We start from the raw sequence: 12,357 nt of genomic DNA on the forward strand, positions 1-12,357 counted from the left end.
GAATGGAAAGAAATGTGTTCCCTGGCACATATCAAGGCAAGGGGGCAACACCTGTAAATCTTACTGGACTCTAGGACCCTTCCCCACTGCTCATCAATTATGTCTGGAAGCTTTGTGGCCAATGGCAGCATTGCTTTCTGCTGTGCCCAGACACATCCTCACGTCTGTTGGATGGCTTCTCACTAGACGCATTATATGAGCTCCCCAACTTCCCCTCTGCTAACCCAGGGATCCTAGTTGCTGTAAAGGATTGTGGGTGGCTGAGGCAATAAAGGCATACTAAGTAGCCTACTAATGCATACAATCACCTTCAGATTAGGGTTTCTAAGTATCTCCATGACCTATATTTAGCGGGAGGTCCCATAGCAATGAGCTCTTAGTTAACACAAAAATAAGTACATGAGTTTTTCAAGACGGACCTTTTAAATGTTATTTAATTGCTAACAAGGAATGCACAGCTTCTTAATAACCGTGAAAACGTAGGTTGTGCCTGTTAGAACCGCACTTGCGGTGATACCAATAAGACACGAAACGCAATGAAGCACAGGAGCCTGACCGTAGCAGTGGCACCTTCTTTATTACTCTGGCGCAGACTGCCGATTTGGTGGTAACACCACCTACTAAAAAACATGGTCGGTAATGGCCTCAACAAACAGTGAAAGGGGACAGGCGATCGCCTGTCCCTGCACTACAAAATGGGCATAGACATAGAACATTGCAGTGCCCAGGCTTTGATCATTAAACAAAATGTATGAGTGTTGGATGCACAAGCTCGTATATCGTAGGTGCAGCAGTATTATCATCTCCAGATGTCTTCCCAGCGCACTTATTCTGCAGGGGGTACCATTCTTAGGTACGGCTTAAAGCAGCATGTGTTTTTTGTAAGTATTTTTGATGATAAAATCCTTCTGGAGAGACATATTGCACAGTTCTCCATACAGACCATAGACTTCAAACTCATGCTGTCAATGAACGTTTCTCACCATTTAATGAGAGGCAGAACAGTCAATCGATGCAATAAGAAGAAATGCAAAAACATTACTAGGTTTAGGACGGATTGCAAAGTTTGAAATAGTGTATGGGACATAGTGCTGGCTGAGGCAAATTAAGGGAAATCAGCATAAATCCCGAAATGTTGGAAGAAGCCACATGCTGGCTATAGTCACACGTTGGGGCGGGTTCTGGTTCGTAAAGTGATCTATCATTGTTCTCAAAAGTTATGTTGATGTTGTATAGAAATTATAAATAAATACATCAAAAGCATCCTGGGTAAAAGTAGCATTAAGATATGGCAAACTAAATCACAACTCTCTTTCTAGAAATAAAGATGCTGAAGTTATGTTTACAAAAGATGCCGGATTGGTGGCGTGGGCTTTAGAGCGCTTCCCTTCATAGCAGTGCAAAATTCCTGACATTGTGTGCCTATAACCCGCACAGCAGGGGAGGAGCCAGCCTCAACATTTTGGAGGGACTGAAAGGATTTTTCAAAAAGTGGGGAGGGGCACACGTACACATCAATAGCGCCTGCAAGGGCACCCCTGGTTGTATGTTTGCCTAAAAATACATAGATGACAAATTACTCTTGGCAATTAAGAACATTTTCTGCATGTGGGTGATGACATTCATGTAAAGTGACGAATATCTTTTACTTTGCGATCTGAAATTTGTCACCGTGGAACAATTATATTACTAGTACCTTTGAGTCAGTGAACGCAGATCTGACCCTGTGATGCTACTTTAGGCCATTTATTGTGTTATTTCAATGTCATACAAAGTTTCAATAAGAAAAACACATTTCAATGTAGAACAGCTTATTCTATATTGTTTATAGGGTTTTGACAAAACAGTAAAAAAGGTCAAGTACTGTACAGCATATATATATATATACATGTATATATATATATATATATATAAAAGTCAGGGGATTTATGGAATTTTGTCCTTGGGAGGATTCATGAAGAATTCGTGTGGGTGGTGTCAGTTCAACATTGTATAAACTTCCCTCTACCCTCTGCCCTTCCACAACACTCTTCCACATCTTTCTAAACATCCATGTTAGCTGTACGGTCCTTGCTTACATGCAAGATTGCAAGTGATGCTAAGCGGCTGTTCAACATTGAACTTCTTGGGTGATTTCTTTCTAAATGGTAACACAGGGAATGAGCGTTCGCAAGATGCAGAGGTCACTGGCAAAGTTAATGCTAAGCGCATACACTTTTCCATGCTGGCAAAATCCCCACTTTTAAGAACTTCAAGAATATCAACTAAGGTTTTAGCATTGCCATTACGAATATCCTTTAAAACAGTAGTCCCAGACATGAGCTGAGTAGCACTAATGTCAAGCGAGAAGTGAATTTAATTTAATTGCAAAATGGCTTCAGCACTCAGGAAAGCTGCAGACTCTGACCTAGTCAATGCCTCCACCGCTCTAGTTAGACCCATGTTGTCTATAGTAAAACAATGGCGTAACTCAGCCAAACACGTATCTACAACTGGCAGAATAACGTGGGTTTTTAATTCTTGTTCGATAGTATTCTCTGAATGGTTACACTGCCCGACAGTACTAGTTGTTATAAAACCATCCAAAAGTCCATTTAATTTTATTTTCCTTGCACATCTGACAGTCGCCACATCTATACCAATTTATCTGCAAAATTCTATGAGCAGCTGCCAGATTCTATTCCAATCATCATGCGTGCTTTGCGGGCTGCTTATCACAGCATTGTACAGTGCTTTGGCCTCTGCAGAATTCATTTGTGACGACTGCAATTTTTCACTCAATCCATGAGTCAATGGCATTAAATTATCATATATTGGTTGGCCACAAACTCAACAGTATTCACAGTAGCAGGGAGCCGGCGCCCCTCTTTACGCACATTGGCACTCACATGGATTCCAGACCCCACACTGGAAATGCTTTCTTTCACATCTATTATTTCTTGAAATCGTTTCTTGAAATCTTTTACAACCGTTACTGACTGCCATTTGCAAGCCCACCTTGTGACCGACAGCCAAGCTAACTCTCGAATTCGCAGTTTACGGGCCTCCTGTAATTTTACAGAGAGTACATGCACAGTGGGATGTGGACATATAAACTCTGGAGTACAGAAAATAATTCCTCAGCCGGCTGAAAATCCTGAACAGTATCCACCAACACCAGGTGAAGGCAATGTGCAGCCTGATGAACATATCGTGCCTCTGGAAATGTCTACAGCATCCTCGCTTCAACACCATTGTGGCTTCCAGACATTATGCTAGCACCATCATAGCACTGCCCCACTACACTGACAACACACACACCAGCTTTTTGCATGAATTCAACCAATGCATCGGCTAGACTATTGGCATCTAAATGTTCAAGCAGATGAAATGTAAGAAAATCCTCATAAAACCTCAAAACTATCCTTTACACAATAACATGCACAAATGCTCAACTGCTCCACTGTCGACACATCATGCGTTTCACCCGCAAAAATGCACATCATACCAGCCTGCTGAATGTCATGGACTATATTTTGCAATATTTGAGATGCACAGATAGCTTGTAATTCATTTTGAATCTCATGGCGAACATAATTTCCATTCTTTGGCATGCTTTCAAATGTTGATGCAAATACAGGATCAAACCCCTTCACAAGGTGAACACATTCCTGAAAATGCATCTCTGCTTTTGAATGCTAATCCTTGTCTTGCCAAATAAATTAGCAGTTCGCTGAGGCGGCCTTTGTATTTACTATTTTCAGACACTAGCGTTTGATGAGATTTGGACATTGTGGCAAAAATACTGCCATCTCCTTTACTTTGCTTGAAAGCCTCCCATTGAGCCATGCTGTTGAGAGGGGACTTACATATAGAGTGCTTCTCAAAACGGGCCAGCGAGTGCTTCCAGTTTATAAAACCAATTGAAACAAATACTGCTTCTACACCGTCATGAGCTGGCGAGAACAAACGGCAGTGAATCAAAAAAGGCAAAGACAAGATTACCCCTAAAATTCGCTATCTGTACCTCCAGGGGATATGACGATCTATATTAATACGCAAAGAGATAGGACAGACAACAAAATAATCAAAATACAAATGTAATACTGGGACCCTTCACGTATTTCTTGCTAGAAACCGCATACTCGTACCTTGAAAAAATAGAGTACAAAAAAGATACAAAAATATATTTGATTTATAATACATAGAAAAATGAATGAAATAACCCACAATTAGCACAACATCTCAATCCCATAAAATATAATACTCAATTTTCATAAAAAACCATTTGAGCAACATACATAAACACAACATAAGCAGCATATCACAATATCATAAAACAAATGTGTTCCAAACAAAACTTATATTCCCAAAAAACGGCATGCATCTTTCTCCGGGCTGGCCAAGCATTGTTTTGGGGAAATCTGCAAGTTGAGCTCACATTTGCATTGTCTTTGGGCAGCTTTTGACCTGTGCTTGTAGTTGTTGGCTGCATAGCTATTTCAGATAACATAGCTGCTCAGTCTTTTCTACTTTCCTTTGCTTTTGGCACATTGTCTACAGTTGATGCAGTAGAGACAGTACCAGCAAATGTGGAAGGTTTGGCTTGCCTACACTTGCTTATGCAATTTCCACTGTCTCCTGATTTGCTACCAGACATCATTAATGGTTACCCTCATTGGCTGATTTGCCCTGGCTCTTGGGGTCGCCTTTTCTGTTGGTCTCTGTTTTCCCTGGGGTTTCGTTGCACTCTGGCTTCGGTAACCAATGGCATGTATCTGAAGTGTACCTGCTCTCAAGTAACCTAAGAAAAGTTGAGAACAGTGATGCATTGGGGTTAGTGGGGTCACGACATTTGCTTTGGAAAACAAAAAAACACCCATATCAAGGTGATTATAGGCTCAGCATTGCAAAAAAAAAAGAATTTGGACCAGATGCTGAATTTTAGGAAACAATGTGTGAAGACATTTTAAAATAAAAAAGCTATACTGCCCTTTCAGAACAGAGACTCTACAATACATTTTTTGTATTTTAACAAAATCTGCAGCTGCAAAAAGGAAAGGACCAACAAACAAGCATTCTCTGCCTACGCCCCAAGACTTTGGAACCTCCTCCCCGGCAGCATCAGACTCGCCCCCACGCTCCTACAATTCAGAAAAGAACTCAAGACCCACCTCTTGAAAGAGTCTCCCAACCTTCAAACATCACGTTGCCCTCCACGCCACCTCACTCACTAGACTATGTCCTCCCCTCTCCTCCAGACCATCCTGTACAGCTGTACCACTCCTCTGTGCCCCTCTGTTTCCTACCCCCGCTGTATATCTCTTATGTTACCTCTGCAAATCACTCTGTTATGCATCTGTACTGTTGTATACCTCGGTAAAGCACTCCTCTGCGTAACAGCTATCAGTACATTGCTTAGAAGCAAGAGTAAGGTGACTAGGGCTTCATAAGAACATTATTCTATATAAGGAATTTTTATATTGATTAAGGACCCAAGGTGAACTGAGAACAAATGTTGGTCCTGGAAATGTTTTTCAAAGGGACCCCATATTACACTGTGTGATCAAGCCCACCCCTTCTTAAGTCGGGTGTTGGGGTTTTCCAACAAGAAAATTTGGAAAAGTGCTCCAACTACTGAACTTCAAAGCAAATGTGGCCCTGCATGTGGATTAAAAAATTGTTAACCATAGTAAAAAAAAAAGAACTAATAACATTTAGCAAGAGTTAGGCCTCATAACAATTGCTTTATTTCAAATATAGTTAGGCAATCAGGGGAGATGGAATGAAGGCTGCAGGGAACATAGGTGCGGGTGAGAGGAGCAGAAAACCAGGATACCAACACAAAAGAGGCCCAATGGTGTAGAAGCCCACCTGGAATTCTCCAGAGGTCCCTGTAGGCCACTCCACCACCACTCCACCCAGCCAAGGCTCTCTCATTTGGTAGCAATGGACGAGCAGCCAGGCTTAAGCTTTCAGGCGGTGTTCCAGGGTAGTTCTTAAGTACAGTGTTTCCCCAAAGCCCCACCAAAGGAATGTCCACACACTATGTTAGGTGCTAACACAGCTTCTTTACATAAAATATGGTTCTGTAATATATAGAGATTTAAATAATAACACTTTGTACTCCGGCAATATTTATTCAAAGGATGGCAAATATATACACTATGTGGTACCACATAAAGCTTAAATTCAGTAATAGATGCCCTAACTACAGACAGTTTTAAATGGCATGTGAATTCTTAAGTGAGGTGTAACAGCATAGATTAGGGAAGAAAGGCAGGTTAGTTATGAACAGTTGCAGAATGCTTTCTTTAGACTAGATACACAATTCTGTATGGGGATCCCCAACCAGGGCAACCTGTAATGGAAACGTTAGGCAGTAATTTATCTTGTCTTTTACAGCTCAGTCCAATAATGTTCAATAACCTTATACTTTCCTTGAAAAGGTTCTACCACCCCAAAATACCTGAGAGGCCACAGGAGAACAGGATCCAAGACGACTCCTGAGGCTAGAAGATGCTCGTCCTCGTCACAGTACCTTTGGTGCCTTGGCAGATGAAGTGGAAGAGTTTGTTAGTTTCACTCGACGATTCCCTCCGAGGATGGATGAAGGAGCCACTGGAGTGCTGAGCCCAAAAAAAATAATGGAACCAAAGTCTTTCTGAAATGCAGGATTTTGGCTCTTCGCGGTGCTCTCCTTTGGTCGACAATTTCTCTAACTGTACAAGCGCTGGGAAGATGAAACTTGCTGTGGGCACCTTAAAGGCTTATAAAATAATGGCAAGAGCTCATGGAATGTTTGATGACTTCTGGGGGCGATGGGTGCATAGGTCTCTTTTGGTGCCACGGTTCGGATTTACGTGGTTGTCCGACTTTCGGTTCTTCTGTGCTCTAGTCACAGCGTGGACATCTGGACGGTTTCTGGCAACCTGGACTCGACCACAGGAGTGGACCATGAGCCCTCACAAAGTCTGGACCCTTGGGATGTCTTCATTCGTTTCTGGTGGTGGGAAACCCACCAGTGGACATTCCTCTGCACTCAGCAAATCTGGACTTCCTCCGGCAGGAAAAAGTGGTCAGTGATTATGGCAAGGATGTTCCTAGGCATTTTGCAGCTTTTACAGCTCCGGGTGTCCAGCAGCACTATGCCAGAATACTTCCTCTTAAGGGTGGTAGACAGCAACAGCTTCCAGCTGTCACGAACCACACCTTCGGACCCTGGGTGACACCAATGGACTTCTTCAACTCGAGACGCCTTCTCCGGATGGCAGGCACACAAGACTGGCTTCCAGGGCTCTTCAAATGAAGAGTAGCAGGTTGAACGGTGCTCCCTCGTAGCTCGGGGGGAGGTCTCCTTTCCAGGTCTTTGGATGAGCACAGCAGCTTTTGCATTACATGAAGAAAATGCAGCAGCAGTCTCCTCCTCCAGATGGGCTTCAAGATACAGCTTCTTCTTGCTTCTGCTACGACTTCAGCTTCTGAACAAATTGGTGAGTGAGAGGTCCCCTATCATACACATTTGGTCACCATTCACTCAGGCTGAGCTGGGCTCAGTCAACCAATCACGCAGAAGGGCTTTCATGCAGGCAGGCAGCGAATCAGGCTAACAGGCATTCAGCCATTCACTCCACCGAGACACCCATAACAAAGAATGTGGATTGGGGTATGCACCCAGCCTTTCAGCACTCTACAATGCATTCATGTCAGCTTCAATCAGGGCTGTCTCAGTCATTGTGTCACACACAGAAACCAGACACCCATAAAACAGAATGTGAGTTCACTTCAGACTCCATTCAGGTCCCACCGCTAGGGTGTACCCACATCACACAGATCCTGGCAAGGCTCCAGTCAGTCTCACAGGAGGCAGCCCCAGAGTCATATGTGGTATTTCTACCCAACAGCCAGTAAGGAGGAAGGGACAGAGGCAGGGCTTCCCAGGACTTTGGGAAACAAGGTAAAAGGCAATGGAAACCAAGAGGCCACAATGGCCATCTTGCCTCCTATCAGGCATCCATTGATTCTTATGGAAGGGCCTGGCTGTCCCAAAAATGGCGGACACACAAAGCCACTGCCAAGTCAGCATGTAGCTGCCAACAATGAATGAATTAATCTTTATTTAGAAGAACAAAGATTTATAAAAGAAAACAAATATACAAATAAAATAAATATATATGTAGTAGCTGCCACCAGCCCATTCCCTGCTCTGTGAGCAACACACAGGTGCCCAATAACACACATAAGGGGTACACGGGTATAACCCCACCCATGGGTGCCGTAAGGTGCAATTAGGGTATCCCATGGGGGTTGTTCACCAAAAGGAAAACATGAAGAGCTGCACTGCCACAGTTCTAGACTCGACCTCAGTGGCAGAAAACATAGAGAAAATGCACACAGAGAAATGGTAGGGGGCGCTCGAGAGCTCGAACAAGATCGCGGCCGGATGACACAAGCTCTTGCACCAAAATATATCCTGCATAGCCCATGCAATATAATGCCAGAATTTTGCAGCTGAAGCAGTGGAGAGATGAATGCCTGCAAGACGGCTTGTTAGCCAATCCATTCTCTGAGCCACTGGTCGTGTAGGTTTCGTGGGCCTGTCGCCATGGTGTCTGGGTCTGCTATCCAGCTGCGGCTTCCTGCAAGGTGGCGACCCGTGTCAGATGAAGGAGTCGGAGGGGAGCAGAGACTTGGAGGAAAGCAGCGGCTGGACACGATGTGGCCTGGCTGCCCCATGAGGTGCCCGGGGCAGTGAAGGCGGGCACAGAGCGGTTAGCCCACATTGCCACTCTAACGGTGGACCGGACCGGTGGCACAGCACATCATGCCCTTGCCTTTCAGCTGAGGTGCCCGCAGGGGGGCTGTGGGTGCGGCGGGGACCACAGGGAATACATTGACTGGAATTACCGAGCCGGAGCCTCCCCACTCTGATTCTTGCCAACATTGAAATGTGGCGCCGACTGCCACCGTCGACCCGACTCCGCTGGGTGATACCACACACCAGCAGGAGCTACAGCGTGACTGCACGCTGGGGGCCTGATACCACATAATGAGTCTGTGAGGAGGGAGGATGGGCCACACGACTCCGGGCCCTCACCCCCACCCTTTTGTCCAGAAGAGGCCCCAGACGGCCACACAACCACACCATGCTTGAGGCAGTGACTCCCCCTTCAAGTACCTGAGGACCCGCAGCAGGCGGGTCTATTGCCTTATCTATGCATGCCAATTGGAGCGGCATAGACTTGTGGGCTGATAGGGGGAGGCACCACAGGGGCATCCCTGATTCCCCTGAATCTGTAAACCAGCAGAGGGGTATACATATGGACACTTAGATACGGCAAACAGGGCAATGACTACAACCACAAGAGTGGCACCCAGTAACCCAATAGTAGATGGCTAATTTCACTGGGCCACCCCTGCAGAGGGACAACCTGTGCAGATACAATAGGGACCACCAGTGCTAAAGGGCTTTGCTATCTTGAGGCCAGCCCACTAACTAAACTTAATGGCGCAACTGAAGAAGCAACAACCAACTTGAATCTACACCCACCTGGCATGCTACGGGCGGCTCCTGGCCCCAACTCCGACAACGCCACAGATACTAGCACAACTGGCACACCGCTGTGCCGCTCTGCTGAGAAACAGCCCACAATGGAGATCCAAATCCAGAACCAGCTGCAGGCAATTCCCTTAGAGATGAAGACTATTGGACAGAGAATCCAAGAAACAAACAACACTGTACAGGACATTAAACGCAACCTGCAAGATGTTCAGACTCCAGACAACAGGACAACAGATAACGAGCAGCACATCAGCTCGCTAGAGGACAATGTTGACACAGCTGCCACTAACATTGATGGTCTCATTAAGGATGTGCAACGCTTGGGCGCAAAAATGGAGGACCAGGTCCTGATGGAACAACCTCCGCCTGCTGGGTCTTCCTGAACACAGTGAGGGGACAGACCTAGAGGCCTACATCTACGGCTTTCTCCATGAAAAACTGCAGATTCAGAGCCCAATAAAACTTATCATAGAGCGGGTGCACAGGACCCTCATCCCCAGGCCCATTCCTGTCATTACCATGCGCCTATTACATTTTCAACACAAGCTGACCATTCTGAAGTCTTACTGGTCCGTGGGCACGGTGCACGTGGAAGGAGCCAACGTCCGGATATTCAATGACTTCTCCATCGAGGTCTCTAGGTGCAGAAAAGGGTTTAACCCCATATTTGATGCTCTGATAGGCACAGATCACAGATATTATCTAAAGTTCCCGGACGTCTGCTGTGTTCTGCTAGATGAACAATGGCACTCATTCGATGACCCAGAGGTGGCCTTGCACTTTCTGAGACAATGAGAGCTGGTCTCCATCAAATTTCCTGTTACAGATATTAGGAGCCCTCAAGCTGAGCACATGCCACCTCCACCCCGGCCGCAGCGCCAGTCCCTACCACAAGAATGCTGGAAGAGAGCGGGAAAATGTCCGGCCGGCCTCGAACGCAACTCTCAAACACCAGTGAAATGAGGATTGCATGATCCTTACTGTAGACTCAGGCTCAGGATCTCTCTCATGGATCAGAGAATACCCTGTTATGGGTGCATATTCAGGGGACTACCCCTTCAAAGGGGGACAGGCCAATTATCTGATGATAACTAGCAGGGCACCTGTGATGCAGTAACACCACAAAATTGCCGTCCTATGTGTTTCCAACATCAAGTTGAACTGATTGACATTCTACAGATGGGAGGACACATGATACATCACTTGTCACCCTGGCTCATCGGCCCACTGTTGGTTTTGTGTTTTATGTTATTTTTTCTGGTTTTCGACATTGCCAGTGCTCCCCGGATGGGGAATCGGCATGTATGGGGAGAGGTGAGGGTCCCAAGATCCTTCCCGACCAGCCAAACGCATGGGATTTTCTGCTCTGTATTCGGATACAGTTCCTCAATCCCAATGTTTTACTTTTTACTTATGGTTTGGGATGTTTGTGCTTGTTTTAGGGTATAATCCTCTATATGCATCCCCAATGACACCGTGGGTACAGATCAAGGCTAGGAAGTCAGATAATGAACTCACGGAGGGTGGGTTCCATCGCTAGAAACTGGGATGACCTCCCTTACATGTACTACCCTTAATATCCAAAGGCTGGGCCACCCCATAAAAAGGAAGCGAATGCTCAATCACATGTCTAATATGCAAGGGGACATTATTTTCCTACAGGAAAACTCACCTCACTGCGGCAGAGTTTGAGAAGCTAGGCCAGGGGTCGGTTGGGGCAGTGGTGCATTCTCCATGTCAAGGGAAAAGAAGTGTATTCATTTTGATTCATAACCGGGTTCCCTTCCGGGTTCTTAACACGCTTACAGATGGGGAGGACAGATACATCCTGGTGCAGGCCCGCATACAACACCAGCTCATCACCCTTCTCAATATATATGGGCCACACCCGACATACCGTCCTTCTTCACGCATGTCTTTACAGAGTGCGCGTGGTACATGGGAGCTTTGACATTAGTCTGGGGTAACTTGAATGTAGCCTTCGCCCAACCACTGGGCCGGCAGAGTTCATCCACAAACCCACGATTTAACCCACGCTAGCTGACCACCTTCCAGTCCCTTCTGGTAGAGCTTAGATTTAGAGATGCCTGGTGAATCACACATGAACAACAAAGAGATTACACCTTCTACTCCAATAGGCATGGCAGCTACTCCAGGATAGATTACTGGTTGCTTCCCTCTAACGCTGCCTACTTAATTCACAGATGTGACATACTGGCCTCAACCCTCTTGGAACACACACCAGTGGTACTGCGTATTGACCTGCCAGAGGTCACTCACAGGAAACCACCGTGCTGTCTTAACTTAAGAGGTCTGGGATACCCAGATTTCCTTGAACATTTGAAGGGTGATACTGATATGTTATGGCGAACTAATGTATCCTCCGATTACAAAGCAGTGGACTGTTGGGATGCATATAAGGCACTCATGCGAGGGAAATGTATTTCAAGATGGTCCCATAAGCTAAAAACATGGGGGGAGCGGGAGGAACAGCTGAGGACTGACATACTGACCATTGAGAGGAAACATGAAAGCACATGTGACCCCCACGTATACACAAAACTTGTTAGGCTCCAATCAGATCTGAAGCGGGTATCCTCCAACCGCGCCCAGAAATCCATTACCAGCTGGTCGCAAACATGCTATTGGGAGGGAGACAGGCCCCTACACCTTATGGCGCTCGCTTTGCGTAACAGACAGGCAGCACAAATGATCGACTCTATTTGGGATCAATATGGGAATCTACTTACTGGAGATGAGAATATTAACAAATGGTTTGCACAATTTTATAGCACGCTATACGCGAAACCAGACCC

Source organism: Ambystoma mexicanum, chromosome 1q (assembly GCF_040938575.1).
Source record: "Ambystoma mexicanum isolate Mex_15411 chromosome 1q, UKY_AmexF1_1, whole genome shotgun sequence".
Taxonomy (NCBI): domain Eukaryota; kingdom Metazoa; phylum Chordata; class Amphibia; order Caudata; family Ambystomatidae; genus Ambystoma; species Ambystoma mexicanum.